Genomic DNA, 23755 nt, shown 5'->3' on the forward strand with positions numbered 1-23755 from the left:
TATTTTTTTTTTTTTTTGAGACGGAGTCTCGCTCTGTCGCCCAGGCTGGAGTGCAGTGGCCGGATCTCAGCTCACTGCAAGCTCGGCCTCCCGGGTTTACGCCATTCTCCTGCCTCAGCCTCCCGAGTAGCTGGGACTACAGGCGCTGCCACCTCGCCCGGCTAGTTTTTTGTATTTTTTTTAGTAGAGACGGGGTTTCACCGTGTTAGCCAGGATGGTCTCGATCTCCTGACCTCGTGATCGGCCCGCCTCGGCCTCCCAAAGTGCTGGGATTACAGGCTTGAGCCACCGCGCCCAGCCCCAAAGTTCTATTTTTATATATGGTCACTGTCTGTCTACACACTGTCTCTCAAAGGATAGTGTCAAGATAAACTTCACGTATTTCTCTTTTTTCCTTGATTTTTGAGGATAAATGTGTTATATTTTGCTAACAGATATTTTCCTGAAATTCTCTTTGTTTTATAGACAATTATGTTCTCTAACTACATTTATTCCCTTTCCTTCACAGCTGAGTGATCGTAGGTGGCAGATATGGCAGAATTCTGACCCAGTAAAGTTTTATACATAAGCATTTACCCTGTAAATATGCCATAAACATTTACCTTGTATGTAGCCCCACTTCCATAGAAGAAGATAATTTAGCAGAAATTTGAAACAATGAAAAATAAAAAACCATGAAAAGATATGCTACTCCCTACCCTCCTAACCCCCAAGGTAGTGAAATTTGGTTATAAACACAGATTAAGAAGTCATAGCTGTAGTTGTTCAGGCTTATGAGCCCTTTTGCAGTAAATTAGAAAGTCTAAAGAAAAATTCTTAGTAGAGAGAACATATATTATTTATACATATTTATAACATACTAAGTTTCTTCTTTACCCTTCCTCTGAGTTCTTAGGTTCATTTCACTCATTCAGCACACATTTAGTGAACACCTATGTTTCAGTGACTACATCACTATGGATACAGAAGCAAGCATAAAGGAAGTGATGTATTAAATTGTTTAAATGGGTGATTTTCATAATTTTAGTGTTTATTTTTTCTTGTTTGGATGTTTGAGAATAAATGACTGAGGGACTGTGGTTATTAAAAGTTTTCATTAGAAAAATGCTGTGATGGCTGGGCGTGGTAGCTCACGCCTGTAATCCCAGTACTTTGGAAGGCCAAGGCGGGCAGATAACCTAAGGTCAGGAGTTCAAAACCAGCCTGGCCAACATGGTGAAACTCTGTCTACTAAAAATACAAAAAAACTAGCTAGGCATGGTGGTGGGTGCCTGTAATCCCAGCTACTTAGGAGGCTGAGGCAGGAGAATCACTTGAACCTGAGAGGCGGGGTTTGTAGTGAGCTGAGAACGCGTCATTGCACTCCAGCCTGGGTGACAAGAATGAAACTCCATCCAAAAAAAAGAAAAAAGAAAAGAAAGAAAAAGAAAAATGCTGTGATCAGCTGTAGTTTCTTTTTTCTCTCCAGGGCAACCAGCATATCATCAGTGTCACTATAAAAAAGTTACTTGGTTAGGGACCAGACAAGGCATTTATTGTACTGGATAATTCATTGTATAGAATAAAATTTAACTAAGAAAATAAAATATCATTGCTCTGGTAAGGTACCAGAAAACAGTATCCACATTTTATGCCCTTCATTGTAATGGAAGTTTTACTTCTACACAAACGAATTCTAACCAATGCTCTTTCACTTTAAGACTTGTAAAAGAAATTATGTAAAACAAATAATACCTTTAGATTTTAAGGGCAGCCCTCTGTTTCACAGTACCAAAGAGGATTTACATGGATTAATAGAAGAGTAAGTCCTTAATATGTAGATATACTAGGCATCTTGTGTTATGATACAAAAATGTATTATGTGCCTTTTGATAATGTTTTAATAAAACATTAATCATCAGATAACAACATTCCTTTCAAAACTGGTTTGCAACAGAGCCAAGAAATAGAAATCTAGACTGTACTTTTAAGCTTGTGGCTCATAATCCTCTTCAAACACTTAAAGAAATTCTTCAATTGTTTTGCGTGATAGCTCTTATTCTCTATAAAAATTTTTTTCTGGCAGCAATATAAACATCAGCTTCACCTACTCAAAATTATAATCTATCTATTGTGACTACTGTAGAAGGTAATATAAAAGTAGAAAATAATAATGCTGAGCCTACTTCAATGATCTAAGAAATACATTTGGGGCTGGGTATGGTGGTTCACGCCTGTAATCCCAGCACTTTGGGAGGCTGAGGCAAGTGGATCATGTGAGGTCAGGAGTTCAGGACCAGCCTGGCCACATGGTGAAACCCCATCTCTACTAAAAATACAAAAATTAGCCAGATGTGGTGGTGTGCGCCTGTAATTCCAGCTACTTGGGAGGCTGAGGCAGGAGACTGCTTGAACCTGGGAGGCGGAGGTTGCAGTGAGCCAAGATCACACCACTGCACTCTAGCCTGGGCAAGGAAGCAAGACTCCACCTCAAAAAAAAAGAGAGAAAAAAACAAAAGAATAAAGAAATACATTTGGGACATTTGGGATTTGTGGCTGAATGAAGTAGACTATATTCTCTATCCCACCCCACTCCCAATCTAATGCCAACAGATTGAGTAACAACAAATGGAGATCGGAAGCAGAAAGGCAAATTTTTCAGCAATTCAGTATCATAGGCAGTACCATAACAACAACAGACAAAACTTTTCAAAATTTTGATGCAAAATTCTAATTCCTTTGAGATTTAGTACCAAGTCCAAATAAGACAGTTTGCTCAAAGAGATGGATCTTGTGGTCCAACTCTAGAAGCCTGCTTGAAAAGGGAACTTCTTTGTATTACAAGTAATCAACTGGTTAATAATATCATTTTGATTTCAGAATATATAGAATTCCCCAGAATTTAATGGGATTCTGTGTCCAAATAGGTGGCATTCTAAGAGTCTTTTAGAGCACAGTCTACTCCCGTCTAGCTTCACTATGAGCACAAAATAAAAAAATACTTTTACATACTTTAGGATGTGTGTGCAATTTAAAAATACAAATGCTAGAATTTTCCCCCCAAAGGAAATAATACTTTTCAGTAATTGAAGACCTTCCAGCTGAGGATAACTAACAACAACTGAACAAAATAATTTTTTTTTTTTTTTTTTTTTGAGACGGAGTCTCACTCTGTCGCCCAGGCTGGAGTGCAGTGGCCGGATCTCAGCTCACTGCAAGCTCCACTCCCGGGTTCACGCCATTCTCCTGTCTCAGCCTCCCGAGTAGCTGGACTACAGGCGCCCGCCTCGTCGCCCGGCTAGTTTTTTGTATTTTTTTTTTAGTAGAGACGGGGTTTCACCGTATTAGCCAGGATGGTCTCGATCTCCTGACCTCGTGATCCGCCCGTCTCGGCCTCCCAAAGTGCTGGGATTACAGGCTTGAGCCACCGTGCCCGGCCATTTTTTTTTTTTTTTTTTGAGATGGAATCTCGTTCTGTCACCCAGGCTGGAGTGCAGTGGTGCGATCTCGGCTCACTGCAAGCTCTGCCTCCTGGGTTCACGCCATTCTCCTGCCTGAGCCTCCTGAGTAGTTGGGACTATGGGAGCCCACCACCACGCCCAGCTAATTTTTTTGTGTGTGTGTATTTTTAGTAGAGACGGAGTTTCACCCTGTTAGCCAGGATGGTCTCAATCTCCTGACTCGTGATCCACCCACCTCGGCCTCCCAAAGTGCTGGGATTACAGGCATGAGCCACTGTGCCCCGCCAATAAATTTTTAAAATTATTATTATTATTATTATTGAGATGGAGTCTCACTTTGCTGCCAGGCTGGAGTGCAGAGGCGGGATCTTGACTCACTGCAATCTCCACCTCCTGGGTTCAAGCGATTCTCCTGCCTCAGCCTCCCAAGTAGCTGGGATTACAGGGGCATGCCACCACACCCAACTAATTTTTGTATTTTTAGTAGAGATGGAGTTTCACCATGTTAGCCAAGACGGTCTCAATCTCCTGACCTCGTAATCCAATTCCAAAGTGATAGGATTACAGGCATGAGCCACCACACCTGGCCATTTTTAAAATTCTTAAAGCATTAAAGAACTGACATGATGGTGATGAATCACCAAGACAGTATAAGGGAGCAGACGGAATCTAGAATGGAGGTACTCCCTAGAGAGAGCCACTTCAGCACTGGGAAGCATCTGTTAACCAGGGAGAAATGACTGACCAGCTGGAGAGAGAGAGAAAAAAGCATCATCCTAGCTTCAGATTATTTCTACAAATATTTCCAAATACTGAATCCAGCACACACAAATAATTAGGGGCATGAGAATACAAAAGAACGTAAGTAATAGGCAACGAAAATAGTAAAGGCTAGGATTAGAAGAGTATAATCTCACAAGATAATTCTTAACATTGTAAAAAGAAGGTGTAAAAGGGTTAGTGTCTATGGGAGGATGAGTGGTGGAGATGGAGGAAGGAAAGAGAAAAGGAAGAGTTACAGGAACAGGAGTCATTTGATGACCATTTCCCCAATACCACTAGAGGTAACTGGTTGAGGAAACTCTCCCTTCTTTCCTTTTCAAAGCAACTTCACATTTAAATTGTTCAATCACGTATAATGATTCCTCCAGGTATAGCTAAACCATAATAGCTAAGAAGAAATGATATTCCAAATAGTAGTATATATGTCTAAGCTAGTAGGATCTAAATCAGGAACTCTTGATCTGAGACCCTCTGATAAATGCTGTTTGAGAAGTCTGCAAGTCCTTTGAAACTGTATGTTTTAACCTTGAGTAAGGGATATTTTCATTCTCCCATTCTCCAATCCTTCCTTGCCACCTTCTTTTTTTTTTTTTTTTTTTTGAGACGGAGTCTCGCTCTGTCGCCCAGGCTGGAGTGCAGTGGCCGGATCTCAGCTCACTGCAAGCTCCGCCTCCTGGGTTTACGCCATTCTCCTGCCTCAGCCTCCCAAGTAGCTGGGACTACAGGCGCCCGCCAACTCGCCCGGCTAGTTTTTTGTATATTTTAGTAGAGACGGGGTTTCGCCGTGTTAGCCAGGATGGTCTCGATCTCCTGACCTCGCGATCCACCCGTCTTGGCCTCCCAAAGTGCTGGGATTACAGGCTTGAGCCACCGCGCCCGGCCCCTTGCCACCTTCTAAAAAAAAGTAAGGCATCCCACTAAGCCACGGCAAAGGTTACAAACACAAACTGAAATATCTTCAGGACACAAGCAGTTTTAATATATCTCACAAGGTTAGGGATAATGGTTAAAGGACATGATAAAGTATATGTTGAATTGCAGAGTATAAATACAGCCTGAAGGCATTCTAATTTTTATTTTATTTTATTTTTGAGACGGAGTCTTGCTATGTCGCCCAGGCTGGAGTGCAGTGGCCAGATCTCAGCTCACTGCAAGCTCCGCCTCCCGGGTTTACGCCATTCTCCTGCCTCAGCCTCCCGAGTAGCTGGGACTACAGGCGCCCGCCACCTCGCCGGGCTAGTTTTTTTTTTTTAGTAGAGACGGAGTTTCACCATGTTAGCCAGGATGGTCTCGATCTCCTGACCTCGTGATCAGCCCATCTCGGCCTCCCAAAGTGCTGGGATTACAGGCTTGAGCCACCGCGCCCGGCTCTACTTTTTAAATATGTGCTGGCTTATCAGTTTTTGGATACAATCTCTAGAATAATTTGTTTTAAAATTAAATATAAGTTGGAGGTTAAGATGGTGGTCTGAGATGTTTTTCATAGTTTCACATCTCTCACTGTGGAGGGTCCAGAGGACAGAAAAGTGGGAAGAATGGTTCCTCGCAGGTAGGTGGAAAAACTAGATCCTTATTAAGCTATCAATGGCACAAGTCATTATTAATATGCAACTGGGGAAAAATAATGCCTAATTAGGGAAGTTGCACAAAATTATATGAAATCATAGGGCCTCGTCTCTTGAAAAGTTACCCTTCCTCATCCCCTCCACCTCTCCTCCTAAACTACTGCCTTATTTTATTTTTCTTTTTGAAGATATGAGAGTCTTGCTATGTTGCCTAAGTTGGTCTCAAACTCCTGGCCACAAACAATCCTCCTACTTCGGCCTCCCAAAGTGTTGGGATTATAGGGGTGGGGCCATCGTATCTGGCCAGCTACTGCCTTTTAAAAATCAACTTGCCTAGGGCATAAGTTAAAGAATCAATTTTTAGGGAATTTCTCTAGTTGCAGAGGGGAGTATTTAGATGCCTAGCTTAAGGGTACAGAATGGGAGTTAGCAATAATGCAACTTGGTTAGAACACGCTAAATTTTTTTTTTTTTTAATGAGACAGAGTCTCACTCTGTCACCCAGGCTGGAGTGCAGTCGTGCAATCTCAGCTCACTGCAACCTCTGCCTCCTGGATTCAAGCGATTCTCCTGCCTCAGCCTCCTGAGTAGCTGGGATTACAGGAGTGAGCCACCGTGCTAGGCCTGAACACTCTACATCTTTGATTCTTATTAATTTTGATTTGTTCAGACTAGTTTTCACATAAAGCTATTACACTGGGCAAACAAACCTAAATGTTTTACTTGGGTTTTTTTTTTTGGAAACCCAGACAGTAGGCAAAATTTTACATGTAAGTGTAGTTTTCTGTAGATGTAATTAATACATTTCATCAGTTTTTTAAAGGGGTATGTGACCATAAAAATTAAGAACCACTGAACTAAAGATAAGCAAAAATTAAGTAAGCCAGTTTTAAAAATGAAACCAAGTTAGAAAACAAAACAACATTCACTGTACTGTACCCATTAATGAACAGATTGTCATGTAAATGCCACCAACCCAACCACATTTTACACTGGTAGAATATACAATATAATTACATTTTTTCATTATATTATCATTCTTGAGTATTTACTATGTGCTAAGCCCTTTACTTACTTGGGTAATATTTAATTCTCATGACAATGCTATGAGTTAGGTATTATTACCTCTATTTCACAGATGAGGAACCTGAGACTAAGGAGGTTAAGTAGCTTATACAAATGTACAGAGTTCAAACTTAGGTCAAAGTTAGTTTCTAACCACTAACCAATGGTTCTTGAATTTTACGGTGTGCACAAGAACTGCATCTATGGCATAGCGTCAATGAAAGGCACTGGAATTCCCACTACCAGAATGCTTTCTTTTTCCATTCATAATTCTTTTCCCTCTCCTTCCTTCCTTCTTGTATTCCCTCCACTCACCTAAGCTTCTGTCTCTTTTTTCTTCTCTTTCTTATTCCTATCCCCTTAACTGCACTGCAGACCTACCAGTAGTGCTTATGGGCACCATTCTTAGCCCCAGAGGAACACATAAAATCTATATTTCAACCAAACCCTCACATCTCGAACATATTCCCCATATATATGTATCTGATGAGAAAAGAAGCTTTTGTAGTCATCTGCATGGGGCTGTGGAGATCTAACACTGTTATGGGTAGAAGTGGCATACCTAAAGATGCCAACGTTGACTTCTTATAGGGTTCTTCTTCATTAATGAGAAATTCAACCAACGGGACAAGTTCTAATATTCTCAACATTACCGTTCTGAGCTCCACATTCAAACCTAAAGCAGGGAGTTTTAGCGGTTTTCTTTTGCAGTTAGAATCTTAAATTCTCTGACTTTTCTTTCAGAGTTCAGCACTCCTAGCAGAAGCTAATAAAGAATGTAAGTTTTATAGAAATCTATGTTTCTATGATTAAGTGATTTTCTAAGTATTTGCCTTTGTTCCTTTAAATACTTCCTAAAAACAGTAAGTATATTTGTCTACTAAATATTTAATTATCCTACATAACTTAGACATACACAGATAAATGAAAAGTCCTCCAAACAATCTCTCTCTCTTTCTCTCTCTCTCTCTCACACACACACACACACACACACGCACACACACACACAACACAGGGAGGGAGGGAGAGAGAGAGAGAGAGAGAGAGAGAGCGCGCGCCTCTTGCTATCTAGGAATACAATTTTTATGACATTACAAACTCTTCCTTTTGCATTAAAGAATTCATTAGTTTGGCACTTTGGTAGGGGAACAGGCTTTCAAATGCTTACACTATAATCTTCCATCACAACTTCCCACTCTTCTGATTCTCTCCTATTGGAAATTGGAATCACTGTAGAGACGGGATATACAGAGGTGGAAAGTATTCACTGTTTAGCAACTCTTGCACTAGTGTTTCCTGGCCTACATAATTGCCTCCAGTCTACAAAGGGTACTAGATGCACATCAATGTATGATGATGACTATTTGGCTTAAATGGGATGCAATACTTGACCAGCTCAAGCACCTTCAATGCTTCACTGAAATTTCTAAGACTAATATTTCTTATTGAAATATTCCTTTGGGTTTTAAACTGAGGTTTCTGATGTTTGCTTTCAACAGACTTATGTTTGAGACACAAAATATCTACTTCCGCAGTGTTATATTTCCATATTATTCCCTTATTGGCCTGGATTTCCTCATCAATAGCATAATTCATTCAAATGGTGGAAAGAAAGGCATTGACACACTGGTCAGAGTAAGGAAAGTAGTATCATATCATCAAAAGTCACATTTATCTAAATGACAAATTTATTCTCTGTTGGTTTCCAAATCTGGGATGTTTTCTAGAAGTTGCACAAAAAATAATACGATGTAATTACCTAGGCTTAAAAGAAAAGCACCATTCTAGGAAGAAGTAATCCACGCAGTGTAGCAGTACAGACTGGGAAACGGGAAAGACCTACAGACAGTTATAAGAAGGCCTGTAGGAAGTTTTTAAAATCACAAGGCTAGAATATCAGTAGCACTATGGAACTTTTCTATTGAAAGACAAGGATGAACAATTTCATGCTTCCAGGCCGTGGAATGACACATATCAAATATGCAGAAATATACAGAAGACACACTAAACCAGATATCTCCAATTTGAAAGCTATTTGGGCATAAACTGGAACTTTGTCAAATACATTTCTTTCTTTTTTTTAAATAGGGTCTCACTCTGTTGTCCAGGCTGGAGTGCAGTGGTGCTATCATAGCTCACTGCAGCCCCAAACTCCTGGGTTCAAGTATTCCTCCTGCCTCAGCCTCCCAAATAGCTCAGACTACAGCCACCATGCCCGGCTAATTTTTGTTTTTCTTTCTGTACAGATGGGGGTCTTGGTATGTTGCCTAGGCTGGACTCAAAACTCCTCGCCTCAAACAATTTTCCCACCTCAGCCTTTCAAAGTGTTGGAATTACAAGTGTGAGCCATTGCACCTGGCCAGACAGTGCATTCTGATGGTTAATTTTATTTGTCAACCTGACTGGGCTAAGAGATGCCCAGAGAGCCAGTAAAACAATATTTTTGGTTGTGTGAGTGAGGATGTTTCTAGAAGAGATTAGCATCTAAGTTCGTAGACCAAGTTGGTAGATCATCTTCACCAATGTGAATGGACATTGTCCAATCTGCTGAGGGTATGAATAGAAGAAAAAAGTAGAGGAAGGGTGAATTTGCTTTCTCTGCTTGAGCTGTGATATCCATCTTCTGTTGCTCTTGGACACTGGTGCTCCTGGTTCTCAGGCCTCTGGATTCAGACTGAGACTTACACCATGGTTCTCAAGCCTTTGGTTTTGGACTGGAACTATACCACCGGCTTTCCTGGGCCTCCAGGTTGCAGGTGGCAGTTCTTGGAACTTTATGGCCTTCATAATTGCCTGAGACAATCCTTCAAAAAATTTCTTTCTATCTATCTTTATCCATAACCTATTGGTTCTGCTTCTCCAGAGAACCCTAATACATTCATCGCTTCACTTAAAACTCATAATTAATGCGATTATAGCTTCAGTTTCCTTTATATTTACTGTGATGTGTTTCGGCTTTTATATAAAAGTATATTCACTAAAAATAACTATGTAATATACTTCATGCCACTTTCATGAGGTCCGGGTTTAGAAAAATCTCTCATGGTGCCATATTAAGATTTTGATGCTGGCTAGGCACGGTGGCTCACACCTGTAATCCCTGTATTTTGGGAGGCTGAGGTGGGAGGGCTGCTTGAGCCCAGGAGGTCGAGGCTGCAGTGAGCTATGATCACACCACTATACTCCAGCCTGACCAACAGAGCGAGATCCTGTCTCTTTAAAAAAAAAAAAAAAAAAAAAAAAAAAGGCTGCTGATGCTGATGCTGCAGCTAAGATTTGCTGCTTTATCTCCCAGGACTGATTTGTTTTTCTTGATCAACACAGAGAGGAAGAATAGAGAACAAAAGTAACTTACCACCGAATTGTACTGTATCTTTCTCTACTACTACTATTTAAAAATTTTCAAAGTATAACATTATTCCTCTCATCAATATGTACCCAGTCTTTAAACAGCCAAATGTATTTATGTTAAAAAACAAACATGTATGATATACATTATAGAAAATTACTATACCCAGTTACTATCTTGGACTATATTTACTGATTTAAGACAGATATCCTTAGAATAGGATTTCCTAAACTAGGATCCAGGGAACTGAGATTTAGTTTGTGCTAAATGAGCTATGCTAAACTACAAGGTCTGTGAACACAAGATTCTGTTCAGCTTTTTCATCACTGCGTCCCTTGTATTCAGACCAATGCCTACTATTATAGTCCTCAACAAATATTAAATATTAAACAAATATTAAATATTTCCTTTCAAAGAAGGAAAATATCGGGATAAAAGGTAGCGGTAAAGATTAGAGATGTATAATAGTATATAGTAAGCTACTTTCTTCCCTAACACTCCAGCTTAAAATCCTACGTTATCAAACTGTACCAATCACTGCCCTTCCTTCTTGTAGTTTCACGAGACTTTAGGTCAGACCACTCATTCTTTGAAGATTATAGCTATTGGTCATACTCTCCCAACACTATTACAATAATATTTTTTCTACTCCAACAGATGATCTTCTGGCCTCAGTTTGTTGACCTCCTCCCCTCCAGTGATCTCATTCCCCAGTCCTCTTTCAGTCACCCACTCCCACAGTTATACTCTTAACATTGTCATTACTAATAACCACAAACTGTCCTTAAACTTAATCTTAAATGCCTCTGACAACCACTTGATATTTCTAGCTCATTTCTTTGATCCTATTGGTACCTAAAATCCACTGAATTTATACAAGTTCACTGTCCTTCAACCCTCATGTTCTCATTTCCTCTCCTGCTTGGCTTAAATTTCACAGTCATCACCATAATCACTCCTTTGCAAATACCCTCAACTCCCTTGATCCTCTTTAATCTTATCATTCCAATCTGGCCAAACCCCAACTCTGGTTAAGGTCCAATTCTTCACCTAATGTGTATCTCCAGTATAGAGTTCCAGTACAGTTAAACATGTTTGCTAACAAGTCCCTCGTTAAATTAATGACCACTAATGTTAAGTGGGACATTAGCACTGCCCAGCAATCCTACTACGTTTCCCTAATCCATTTACTCTCAGAACACAATTCCATGCCTTCTTCTCTGTCTTCAAACCTCAACATTTCTTTCCTCATCCTCACTTTCAGCTGGTTACATCACTCTCCATTTAATTTAATTTAGAAAATAAAATCAATCAGAAGAGGCTTTCTACCAGCTCATGTCACCATATCTACCTACTTACCTGCATCTGTTTCCATAAGGTAGTCTTTTTTCTAGTTAGTTTACTCCTTTCCACAGTCAATCCCTTCACTTTCACTTTTTATCTCATTTGTCATCTACTCAAATGTGTTATTTCAGCATTTCTTGCCTTTCTTCTGCATCAATTTCCCCTCTCTACCACAGCACGGCATTCTAATTTATTTATTTAAAATAAACCAAAATTTATTCTAGTTTAGAAAATCCTTGCTTGTCTCACAGTCTCCTACAGCTACTTCCCTACTGCTCTGTTCCCTTCATTACAGAATACTTTGAAAGGATACTCACTGACTTATACTCACTGTTTACACTCACTGATTACAATTCCTCTTTCCCACTCACCTTTAAACCCTCAATTTTTTTTTTTTTTTTTTCCAGACAGGGTCTCGTTCTGTCACCCAGGCTGTAGTGCAGTGACACAATCATACTTCACTGCAGCCTCAAACTCTGGGTGCAAGTGATCCTCCTGCCTCAGCCTTCCAAGTAGCTGGAACTACAGGCACATGCCACCAAGTCTGGGTTTTTATTTTTATTTTGTAGAGTTGGAGGTCTTGCTATATTGCCCACACTGGTCTCCAACTCCTGGCCTCAAATGATCCTCCCGTCTTGGCCTCCCAAAGTGCTGCAATTATAAGTGTGAGCCACCGTGCCCAGCCTGCAATCAAATTTCTGCCATCATGATTTTACCAAAGTGGCTTGTCAAGATTGTCAGTAACCTCCAGGTTGCAATTTTAATAGTGTCAATGGAAAGTCTCAATGAAAAGATGACATTTTAGCAAAGATCTTAAAAAAGGGAAGGGAACAGGGTAGGGCTACTATTAAAAATATTTAACAACGGGGACAGCATGGGCACCTACTAATCGGTGGATGTACACTTAAGCAGGGTCTTAGAGCCCATCAAAGTAAATCTGGTGATGACAGCAGAGTCATCAATATATACATGTCCTTAAAAGATGTGGGCCTGAATGAGAATACCAACAAAGTGAGCATGGAGAAGATATCTATGGTTCTGGTCTTGGAGTATTCCAACTTTTGGAAGTGGGAGAAGAAAAGTAAGTAGCAAAATAGACTATGAAAATAAGGCCAGAGAATTAGGAATAAAACAAAAATAATGTGATAACTTGGAGGTCACAGAGTAAGTGCTTTGGGGAAGAGGGAGTGAATAACTGTGTTAAGCGTTGCAGGTAAGTTAAATAAAATGAGAACTGGAAACAAGCACTAGATTTAGCAACGCAGAGGGAAGAAAGTGACTGCAAGAAATGGAAAAACACAAAACTGTTCAGAGTATATGGAATCTATTTTATTTTATTTTAGATGTGGGCTCACTCTGTCACCCAGGCTGGAGTGCAATGGCTTGATCTCGGCTCACTGCAACCTCCTGGGTTCAAGCGATCCTCCCACCTCAGCCCCGAGTAGTTGGGACCACAGGCGCATACCACCACGCCTAGCTATTTTTTTGTATTTTTAGTAGAAATGGGGTTTTGCCACATTGCCCAGGCTGGTATACATTTTATTTCACAATGGTTATGAAGAAAACTTCTGTATTTTGAGAAAACTCATTAAAGAATGAGGCTTCAACTGCACTGTCAGGTCCAGGCAAGCCTATCCACTCTTTTTAGTTCAGCAAGCCTTACCACTCCTCTACATCCTTTTCAGTCATAATACATTGGGGTGAGGAGACACAGTTAACACGTGAACAAAATCAAATACACAATGCTTTTCCATATAAGACAGACTATAAAAGCCAAAAATATTTGAGGATGACCACGGAGGGTTAAAGTGAGAGAAAAGGCTTCTGAAGGAGATGTGAAGCGACACACACACACAATATGCCAAAGCAGCACTCATCAACAATATGTAGTATTGGTGAAGGTTCTGAGGAAAATATTCTGATATATTTCTGGAAGAAATGTACCAGAGGGAAATCTAGTAATATGAAGATTTAAGATTTTGAATAATCCTGGATTTCTATCAATTCCATTTCAAGGAATTCATTCTAAGGAAATAACGGTAGATACGAGCAATCATTCAGCAACTAGTATGTTCACTGAAGCACCTTTATAACAATAAGAAATTGAAACAATTTAAATGTTCAGCAACAGTATACTGGTTTTTAAAAATTATGTTACATTTATATAATGAAATGCCCTACCAGGAGAAAAAATGATGGAATAGTTCTTAAGGTAAAAACACATACAATATAATTTTAAAAAGTCAATTTGAAAACATGATATATACAATATCATTTTAAGTTTTTAAAACTATTTTTTAATTTTGTGTGGTGATGGGGTCTCGCTATGTTGCCCAAGCTGGCCTTGACCTTCTGGCCTCAAGCGATGCTCTTACCTCAGCTTCCCAAAGCAGTGGGATTACAGGCATAAGTCACCATGCCCAGTCTATCGCCTTTACTTTAAAAGTACATATTATGGACTGAATGTTTGTGTCTCCCCCAAATTTATTTGTAGAAGCCCTAATTCTCAGTGTGGATATATTTGGAGAAAGTAATCCATGTTAAATGAGGTCATAAGTGTGCAGCCCTGATCCAAATAGGGTTACTGTCCCTATAAGAGAAACCTCTCTGCTCTCTCATTCTCCCTCCCTCTCCTGACATGCATGCACAGAGGAAAAGCGCATGAGGACACAGTGAGAAGGCAGCTGCCTGCAAGCCAGGAAAAACGCCCTCACCAAAACCTGAATCAGTCAGAACCTTGATCTTGAACTTCTAGCCTCCAGAACTATATGAAAATTAATGTGCTGTTTAAGCCACCCAATCTATGGTATTTTGTTATGGCAGTTTCAGCAGACTAATAAAATACGGTCATTTCTCGATATCTGCAAGAGACTGATTTCAGGACCCCCCCCCAATCCCACACCCATGAGGATCTGTGGATCCTCAAGTTCCTTATATATAAAATGATGTAGTATTTGCATATACCCTACATACAACCTCCCATGTATTTGAAATCATTTCTAGGTTACTTACAATATGAAATGCAAAGTAAATGCTATGCAAATAGCTATTATACCATATTGTTTGTATTAGTTTTTACTCTCCTATTATTTTTTATTTTTTGTGCATATTTTTTAATCTGTGGTTGGTTGAACCTGTGGATGCAGAACCTGGGGATATGGAAGGCCAACTGTATGTAAAAAGATTGCTAGGCTATATCCCAAAATATTAACAATGGCTTTCTGATTAGTGGGGTCATGGATTATGTATATTTTCTTAGTTTAGTTGATATTTTATATAATTAACATGGATAACTTTTTAAATAAGAGCTAAGAGTATTTTCAAAAGACAGTAAAAACATTCTTCAGCATACTTCTTGACAGTACTTAATGTTTCCAACAAAAACTAGACATTTACATTTATTTTAAACCAAGAGAACTAAGATTGTAACTTCTTCAATGGCTCCCAATAATCCCCGCCCCTTCTGTAATCATGACCTTTTGTAATCCCTCCATTTGAGTGTGAGTTGGACCTACTGGCTTGCTTCTAATGAAGAGAATATGGCAAAAAGTGATAGAATGTCACTTCCGTGATTAGGTTATAAAAACTGTCACTGTCTTGCTGGTACCCTCTCTACCTCTTGTTTGCTTGCTCTCATGAAACAAGCTGCCATGCTGTGAGCTGCCCTATGGAGAGGCCCACATAGCAAGGAACTGAGGGTGGCCTTTGGCTGAAAACCAGTGAGGAATAGAGGCCCTCAGTTCAACAACCCATGAAGGTCTGAATCCTTCTAGTAACTATGTGTATAAACATGAAAGAGGATCCTTCCCTAGCTGAGCTTCAAGATGACTACAGCCTCAGCTGTCACCTTGATTGCAACCTGTGAGAGCCACAGAACCCTGCTATGCTGCATTTGGATTCCCGACACATAGAAACTGAGATAACAAATGCTGTTTTAAGCTACTAGCTTTATGGTAACTTGTTATGTAACAATAGATAACTAATACAAATACCTACTCTGAAGAGCACTCAACAAACAGAATTTAACCAACACTTCCTGCAAGTCTTACAAATTTAAATGTTATGATTTATAACTTCTAGATAAGAAAAAACAAAAAGACTGAGGATTTTAAGTGACTTAGAGGTAAAGGATGGTAGTGGAAACATCAGATACAGAATTCCAGCTTCTTGCGTGTCAAAACCCAAGCCAAGAGTACCTTTCTGTCCCTTCTTTGCTCCCACAGAATTCTTCCTGAACACTGAGCTGCAGGAACATATGTTCTGCTTAAGAAACACTTTTTTTTTCCAAGAAATAAATATATAATAGTACATACATGTGAGAAATAAGTTGTTAGCAATAACTGATGTTCCAGGCATTGTGCTAAGTAAATTACAGGTACTGTCTTATTTACCACAAACACCTTATGGAGTGAGTGATATTACTATCTTCATTTTATAGACAAGGAACCAGAGTAGATTAGAGAGATTAAATAAAAGACACCAGCTAATAAAGTAGCACAGCCAGAACTGAACTCAAGCTTCTCTGTTCCCAAGGCTGAACTAGCCACCACTATGAAAAACTGACCCCATTAAAAATAAACACACATACACACAACACAACTTAGTGTTTATACATAGACTGCATGTAAAGATGCCCAATAACTACAGAATACATGAAATTTTATTCTCTTCGTGAAGCATTCATTAAAAAAAAGATAAGATAACTTTACCTACAACATCCTTAGATAAAAGGCAGTAAAAAGTCAACATAAAACATTATGAGGCCAGGTGTGGTAGCTCACTCCTGTAATCCCATCACTTTGGGAGGCTGAAGTGGGAGGATCGCTTGAGCCCTGGAGGTGGAGGCTGCAGTGAGCTCAGATCCTGCCACCGCACTCCAGCCTGGGTGGCAGAGTGTGACTCTGTCTCAAAAACAAACAAATAAATAAATATGTTTTATATTTTTTACTTTACATATTTTAATGTGTCATATCTTTACAACCTTCCTGTGATATAGGTAATATTATCATTCCCATTTTACAGAGGGAAATAAGGAAATTAACAAATCACGGTTAAGTAATTTGCCCAAAGTCACACAAGTAGTAAGCAGCAGAACGGGTACATGAACACAGGCAGTCTGGCTCTAAACCACTGGCATTTTACTCTAAACCAGAATATTTTACTTCTTCAAAAGCTGGAAGTTAAAATGGTTTTACAGTTAATGAAAATATTGCCCCTTGGGATATCTGACTAAATTACGGATCTAAACACCACATTCAGAGGCCAAGCCTTCAGATTTTATGATGTAAAACACCTCAGAAAAGTTATCTAAAAGCTAGTGTGATGAGATTATTAACCTTCCAAATGCTAGGGCACAGAAAATAATACCCCAAAATATGGTACCTTGACATGCTGAACTAAAGCAGCAGCCTCAAGGGCTTTCTGGCCTCCCCTCCCACTTCCTGTCTCAATCCTCTGCCTCTCCCAAGGCACAGGATGAGGCTGTTTTCTGAAGTTCCCTCATCTACCTAGAAACTGGACCCACCAAAGAGGAACACAATTGCCCCTGATCCCCTCCCTAAAATTTCATTAACTACAGAAGATTAAAACTCACATCACAAACAATGAAAAACTAAAGATCAGGAAAACATGTTTGAAGTAGACTGGGCATGGTAGCTCACGCCTATAATCTCAGCACTTTGGGAGGCCTGGGTGGAAGAATCACTTGAGGCCAGGAGTTCGAAACCAGTCTATGCAAAATTGTGAGATCCTGTCTCTACAAAAATAAAAGTTAAACAGGTGTGGTGGCATGAGTTTGTAGTCCTAGCTACTCAGGGGGCTGAGGCAGGAAGGTTGCTTGAGCCCAGGAGAACATAGGGAGATCTCATCTCTATTTAAAGAGAGAGAAAAAAAGAACTTACATGGATAGGAAAGTGTGGGGAAGAAAAGCCATTTATATTCATATTCTAGTTCTTATGCTTATTTCAATAATCAGTAATAAGGCAGTATCTCATACTTCTAATACACAACTTATTTCTGTTTCATCTGTCTTCTAATCTCTACTTTAGACTTCATATCCTGATAGGCCAATCCCATAGTTCTATTATTTCCTTTCTCATTCTCCTTTCAAGTCTATCCACTATACAACTTTTAGCTTTTTGTTCTTGTTGTTCTAACAACCTTTTTTTTTTTTCTCCAATTTCAACCTTTACAATAGCATTTCTTCTTTCTTTTTATTTGGTGTAAGGGAGGTTACCAATTGTTTTGAGAACCTGTGATTGGAAAAAGAACATATGTACATGTAGCAAGTTTTTACTTATAATTTTAAAGGGCTCAGACTCCCCCCAAAGCTCATCAATTTTACTCAGGTTAAAAACTATGTTTCATACTTACTGTATTTACAATAAAGCAGAATACAAACACAATATAACAAAAGATGTGAAACAGGAGGAAAAGGCTCTTGGTACTCATAGGACAATGCAAAATCATACAGAAGAATTTATATACAAGCACAAAGTTTGTAGCAAAATCAAAGAAGCATGGTTAAGTATTTAGGATAAAAACATTTGATAACGTTCTCAGAAATTTTTTAAATGGAAGAAAGAAAATGAAAAAAAAATCTCCTTTGATTTTAATGGAAATGACAATGACTATATAGGAGTTGGGAAAAGACAGTTCAAGGAACTACTCACTTTAAATAAAACACTTTGTTTACAATGGCTTGTACTTATACTATAGAACGTACAATACAGATAAAAAATCCAAATGAAAAAAATTTTTACAAGTGCAGAATATATGCAAATATGAATATGCACTGACTCTAATCAAACTGTTTTCTCTTTTTGAGTTTTAAATATATGCTAATTTTGTCACCTTAAATAACACTGTCCATTGAAAGACACTACAGTTTTAAAGAGATTTTAAAGAATCCACATAAAAAGATTAATCTCAAATTCCTCTGAAAATATTTGGTGTTGATAAAAGCCTGCCTATTTCAAGACTGGTCTGGGCTTTGGCCCTTAACCGTTCATGCACATGTAGTCAGAAGTCCTATAAAACTGTCAACTTGGCCTACCATTATCTGTGTCAAAGGTCACTTCTATACTTGAAATTTTATATTATAATGTGAAACAGAAACACTTAAAAAACTAAAATAAAAACAAAGAGTATCACCAGCATTTAATGTCATCTGATTACTGAAAATTTTCAATAGAAGTTCATTGTAGAAATTTTAGAAAATGCAGAAAAGTATAATGATGATGATAAGTAACAGAAAGGGTGCTAATGTCTTGTTTATTTTGTCTGAGCTAAGCATGTGGCATATACATTATTTCACTTAATCTCTGTAACAATCCTATGAGATGACAGTTTTTTTTTAAAAGACAGGTCTATTTTTATCAGTCACACAGCTAGTAGGTGGAAGAGAAAAAAATTAAACCTAGATCTAACTCCAGAACATAAGCTCTTATTCACTAATACATGCCTGATGCCCAAGAAAGAAAATTAAAACCACCTGTAATGCCACCAACCAGATATAACCTCTGCTAACATTATCTCACACCAATCCTACTCTAATTTTCCAACAATTCAGTCTCCCCTCCTTAGGCAACCAGTGGTACGGTTTGGTGTATTCTTCTAGAAATTTTTTCCTATGAATATATATTCATGTATCTACATAAAAGCATAATTTGTTAAATTATAGAAATAATATTGCTGTGACGGGAGACTGAGGCACGCAAAAGTTAAGTGACATGCTCCAGACCACAAGACTCATCAGAGAAAAATCAGAATTGAAATGCAATAGGACACATTTAATTAAAAATGATCCTGAACCTTTACATATTTTTTCTGATTAAGACCTTGTCTTACACCTTAGGATCATCACTACAAAAATAATAAAATCAACTAACATTTATGAGCACGGACTATGAGCCAAGCATTTTTCTAAGTGCTTTATATATATTAAACTGATTTAAAATTATCATCTCCATTTTTACAGATGAAAGAACAGGTAGAAAGGTTAAGTGACTTGCCCCAAATCACACACCTAATAAGTAATACTTTAGATAGAAAAGTGATAGAGTATAGGATGAATCTATTCTCTTATTTTGGAAATTGCTTTACTGACATCACTAACAGTTGGTTACCCTTTTTCATAAAAATAGAATATGACTGTATCTCATACTTAACTGAATTTTCTGCTTTTAAATCTAAGGACAGTAAGGAATGCTCATAGAATTTACACAGTAACAGGATTAGAGGGCAATATATTTTTGAACTATATTGTGTCCCCTTCAAGAGTTGAACAATAAATCCTACTTGTGACCCTAGACAAATCGCTTGAATTCTCTAGATCTTAGTTTCCCCACTGTGAGACAATTAACACACACAATTCCCAGAACATCCCCTCTATTCTGGTAGTTTACTTAACACCATCGATTATCTCCACAGTTGTAGCTGCAGAACCAAAAGAGACTGTTTGCTGGTATTTTTCCCATATATTTTGCATACAACAAATGTAACTTGAGGAATACTAAAACTTTAATGAGATATTATAGAAGATAATGCTATATAACGAATCACTCAATTTAATATTTTGGCTCAACAGCTATATTCCAGAGTAGCTTCCCCTATACTTTTAGACTTAACCATCAATGAATTGGCTTGGTTTGATCCACAATTTCCTTTTACATGTAGAACGACACAGAAAAGTTAGACATGGGTACACAGATGTCAGGTACAAAAAGACATACCAAGAAAAACATATAGGTCCACTTCTCAAACACAAAAGTTTTATCCTTCCAACCTAAAATATAGGTACCAAAAGGATTAAGTTTAGATAACACAGAAACAACACTGGCAGTTACTCCCCACATATCAACAGTGGTAGAAGACTATTTTACCACTTTTTTTAGACTCTCAGCATTGTTCACTGAACCACTGAACAATGACTGTACAGTGAGCAGCCTGCAGCAGCCCTGTAACCCAACTGGTTCTCAAAGCATAGAATCTCAAATGGCAGCTTCCGCATGATCTGAGATTTTGTTAGAAATGCAAATTCTTGACCCACTCCACACCACTAAGAAATTCTGGGGGCCCATCAATCTGCATTTGGACAAATCTTCCAGGTAATTCTGAGGTAAATTAAAATTTGAAAACCACTGCTCTAACTTTCAGTTTGTGATTGTTGTCTCTGTGAGACACAGTATTTTCCTAAATTTTCAGGTGATAATGAGTAAAGCAGGCAGACAAGAAGGTATCAGAACACTAGTAGCCTTAACCGTATTACTCTGTATCAATGTACAATAAAATATCATCAGTGGTGTTAGTATATCCTTTGTGAAAGAAATTCAAAAATTAAGTATTATTTCACTTTCTAGTACTAAAAGTTGCATGAAAAAATGCAAAATCTGTTTTGTGAGTATACTCATCAATTCATTTGGTTATTGTTAATTTTTGGTACTATGTAGAGATAATAGCTTCAATCCTCAGGTTACCATTCTTATCTTGGTAGAAACTAAATTTCAGAGCACCTAATAACTTGATTAGAAAAGAGCAAATCACCATAAAGTTTCCATGCTTTAAAACTGTTTCAGATAAGAAAAGGAAAGATGTTTTTTAGCAGCACTTTGATACCGTGTTTTAATTTCTTCCTGGCTTTCTAAAAATCATAACCGAGCTTTAGTTTGGTTTAATTCTAATTCAACAAAGAATTCATGCCTGTGGAAAATATACATAATCACCTGAATAAGACTTTAGCTTTAGATTAGATTAAGGATGTCAGATGGGCAATCAGGAAGTGAAAGATTAGGCCCTCATGACAGTCATTCTGACTTGCAAATCTGGAAAAGAAAAGGCCTCTGATAGGGTTTTCCTTCTAAAACTCAAGAAAGGGATAGAAAATTAGCACACTTATTTTACTTTATAACACTAAAATTTGCATGAAGAAATTCAAAGTATAATATTCCATTGCCCAAGAAGCGTGACAGTACCTCAAAACATGAAAGATTCTTCTAATCACGTGCTATAGTACCGTTTAAAGAGTTATTTTGTTCCTTTTGGAAACAGAAAAGCTGGTTCCTAATACAAAACTGTGATTGATTTAGAAAAGAATGGTTATCTATAAGAGTGGATGAAGCCAGTTCAATACCCAGAAGGAAAGCAAAATCCCCAAGGTCTTTCAATATTCAAAATTGACTCATAAAATGAAACGTCTCTCATTTTATGACGTTTGGCCCAAGTTTCCTCCTACTGTTTTGTTTTTTGTTTAACCATGTCTTATCTGGCTTCGAAGGTATATTATACTGACATTTCAGATCACAGCTACTGATACCCTCCCCAGAACTAGGAATCATTTTACTCTGCTGACCCCTCATGCTGTAAATATGTAGTAGTTGTATTCACTGTGGTTTAACATCAATTTTAATGAGTAGGAATAAACAAAAGACCTAAAACCAAGTCTTCCAAGGTCCTTTACTAATGCTCTAATCTGTATACTCAGCTAGAGCTGTGAACATTTCTGACACAGCTCTATAGACTCACTGTAGAGAGAGTGTAAAGGATGTTGCCGGGCAACTCATCTAAGTTTGAAAGAATCTAAGCATTGATAATGAGTCTTTCTCAGTTTGGCTCCCACACAAGAAGGGTTTTAGTGAACTCCCACATGTGTTTACAGGCCATTCACAAGAGGTATTTCTAAAAGTAAGTATCTGTATCCAAAAGGAGTCCATCTCGGAAACCTATATTTCTTTTCTAATTCAAGTTTAATGTTTCCAGCATCACAAGTATTTTCTATAATCATCCAGAAATCCAACAGGAATTAGGCATAAAGGTTGTATGCAAAAGTGTTGCACACAACACTTTTGTGTCTAGTGTTGAATGAATATTCTTATTCACATCTTCAACATTCCTGTTTGCACATGGCCACAGCAAAATTTCTTCAAGTATCTCAAATCACAAAAGGAACCCTACTTACCTAAAGCTACTTATCTACCAAAGTTATTTTAACTCTTTTGAAAATGACCTTTGATATTATTTTTAATACTTACTCTCATTATTGTATTAAAGTCAAAACAGGGCATTCAGTAAAAACTATGTTCTATTAAGAAGAATAGGCAATCAGTTGCAAAAGAGGTAACATGTTTTTATGAGTAGTATACATGCAAAATACTGCTTTGCTGGATGGGCCTGATCCATTCCTCCCTCTTTCAAAGCAGACACTGCATGCATGCTTACCAGGGCAGTATGCATCCACGTCCAGTTTCTGAGCTGAAGTGAGGGTTGGTGAGCCAAGCTCGGATTCTGGAATTCGTGGGCTCTCAACAAACTTTGCCTTCCTCAGAGGGGCTAAGAACAAAAAGAGAGAGAGAGCGAGCAAGAGACAGAGAGAGCAAGAGAGAAAGAAAGAGAAAGGAAAGGAGAGAGAAAAAGGAAAGAGAAACAGGGAAAGAGAAGGAAAAAGGGAAAGAGAGAAACATAGAGGGGTCATGAGTAAGGGGAACAGCAGGCAACAGATGGAAGCACTTAAATGAACGACACACTCTGTCAGACTCAGATCAGGTTACTCTATTTTTTAAGCCAGAGGAAAAAAAACTAACTAATTGCATTCTTCATAGAGGAGATGGGTCTTGTTAAAAGTCACTGAAAAATGGAAAAGCTAAAATCTAATATTCAAAACTATTAGTATAGATTGTGATTGTTACCTTTAGCTATTTTCCCTCTCTTTATAAAGCAAAGAGCTTTCTTACCTTGGCTTCTTTTGCCATTAAATACAGATATTAACTAAGGAAAGCACAGGACTACGTTTTAAGGTTTTGTTTATAATAATTGTAATCAAAAGCTTTTCGTTATCCAGAAATAACTACTCTAATACTCAGTCATGATAAATACCGTAAGTAGGATTAAATATAAGCCATCAGGCCTAATCTACGTAGCTTAACAAGAAAATCAATTACCTTACTTCTCAGCTATTAATGTAAGAAGTCAAAACTGTTGGTGGACTAAAATATTAACTAGGCCATGCTAGTTTGACACTAGAAGCTAAAGAGATGTGATTTAGTTACCAATTTAATTATGAGGCCTATGGAATATTAATGCCTCATGCCATGGAATCCATTCATTCTTGTAGTGAATAAAGTATAACTCATGACTTGAAAGTTTTACTTAATGAAAGTATGTATACATTTTATTTACTAATTTTTAGGACGAAAAATTCAGGAACGCTATTGATA

The 23755-nt window shown here is 38.2% G+C and overlaps 1 protein-coding gene across 5 annotated transcripts in view; it reads right to left on the reverse strand.

The window, feature by feature from the left end:
- The window catches only part of TANC2 (tetratricopeptide repeat, ankyrin repeat and coiled-coil containing 2), a 476614-nt gene that overhangs the window by 257762 nt on the left and 195097 nt on the right, over nt 1-23755 (reverse strand). The window contains exon 1 of one of the 5 annotated variants that reach the window (XM_033184064.1): nt 22761-22988. The exons of the other annotated variants lie outside the window; for them this stretch is intronic. The gene's annotated coding sequence lies outside the window, so the exon portion shown is untranslated. Of the gene's footprint in view, nt 1-22760; nt 22989-23755 lie in introns of those variants that run through there. 5 annotated transcript variants of the gene reach the window in all.

This window comes from Trachypithecus francoisi, unplaced genomic scaffold (genome assembly GCF_009764315.1).
Source record: "Trachypithecus francoisi isolate TF-2019V2 unplaced genomic scaffold, Tfra_2.0 Lachesis_group20, whole genome shotgun sequence".
Lineage (NCBI taxonomy): Eukaryota > Metazoa > Chordata > Mammalia > Primates > Cercopithecidae > Trachypithecus > Trachypithecus francoisi.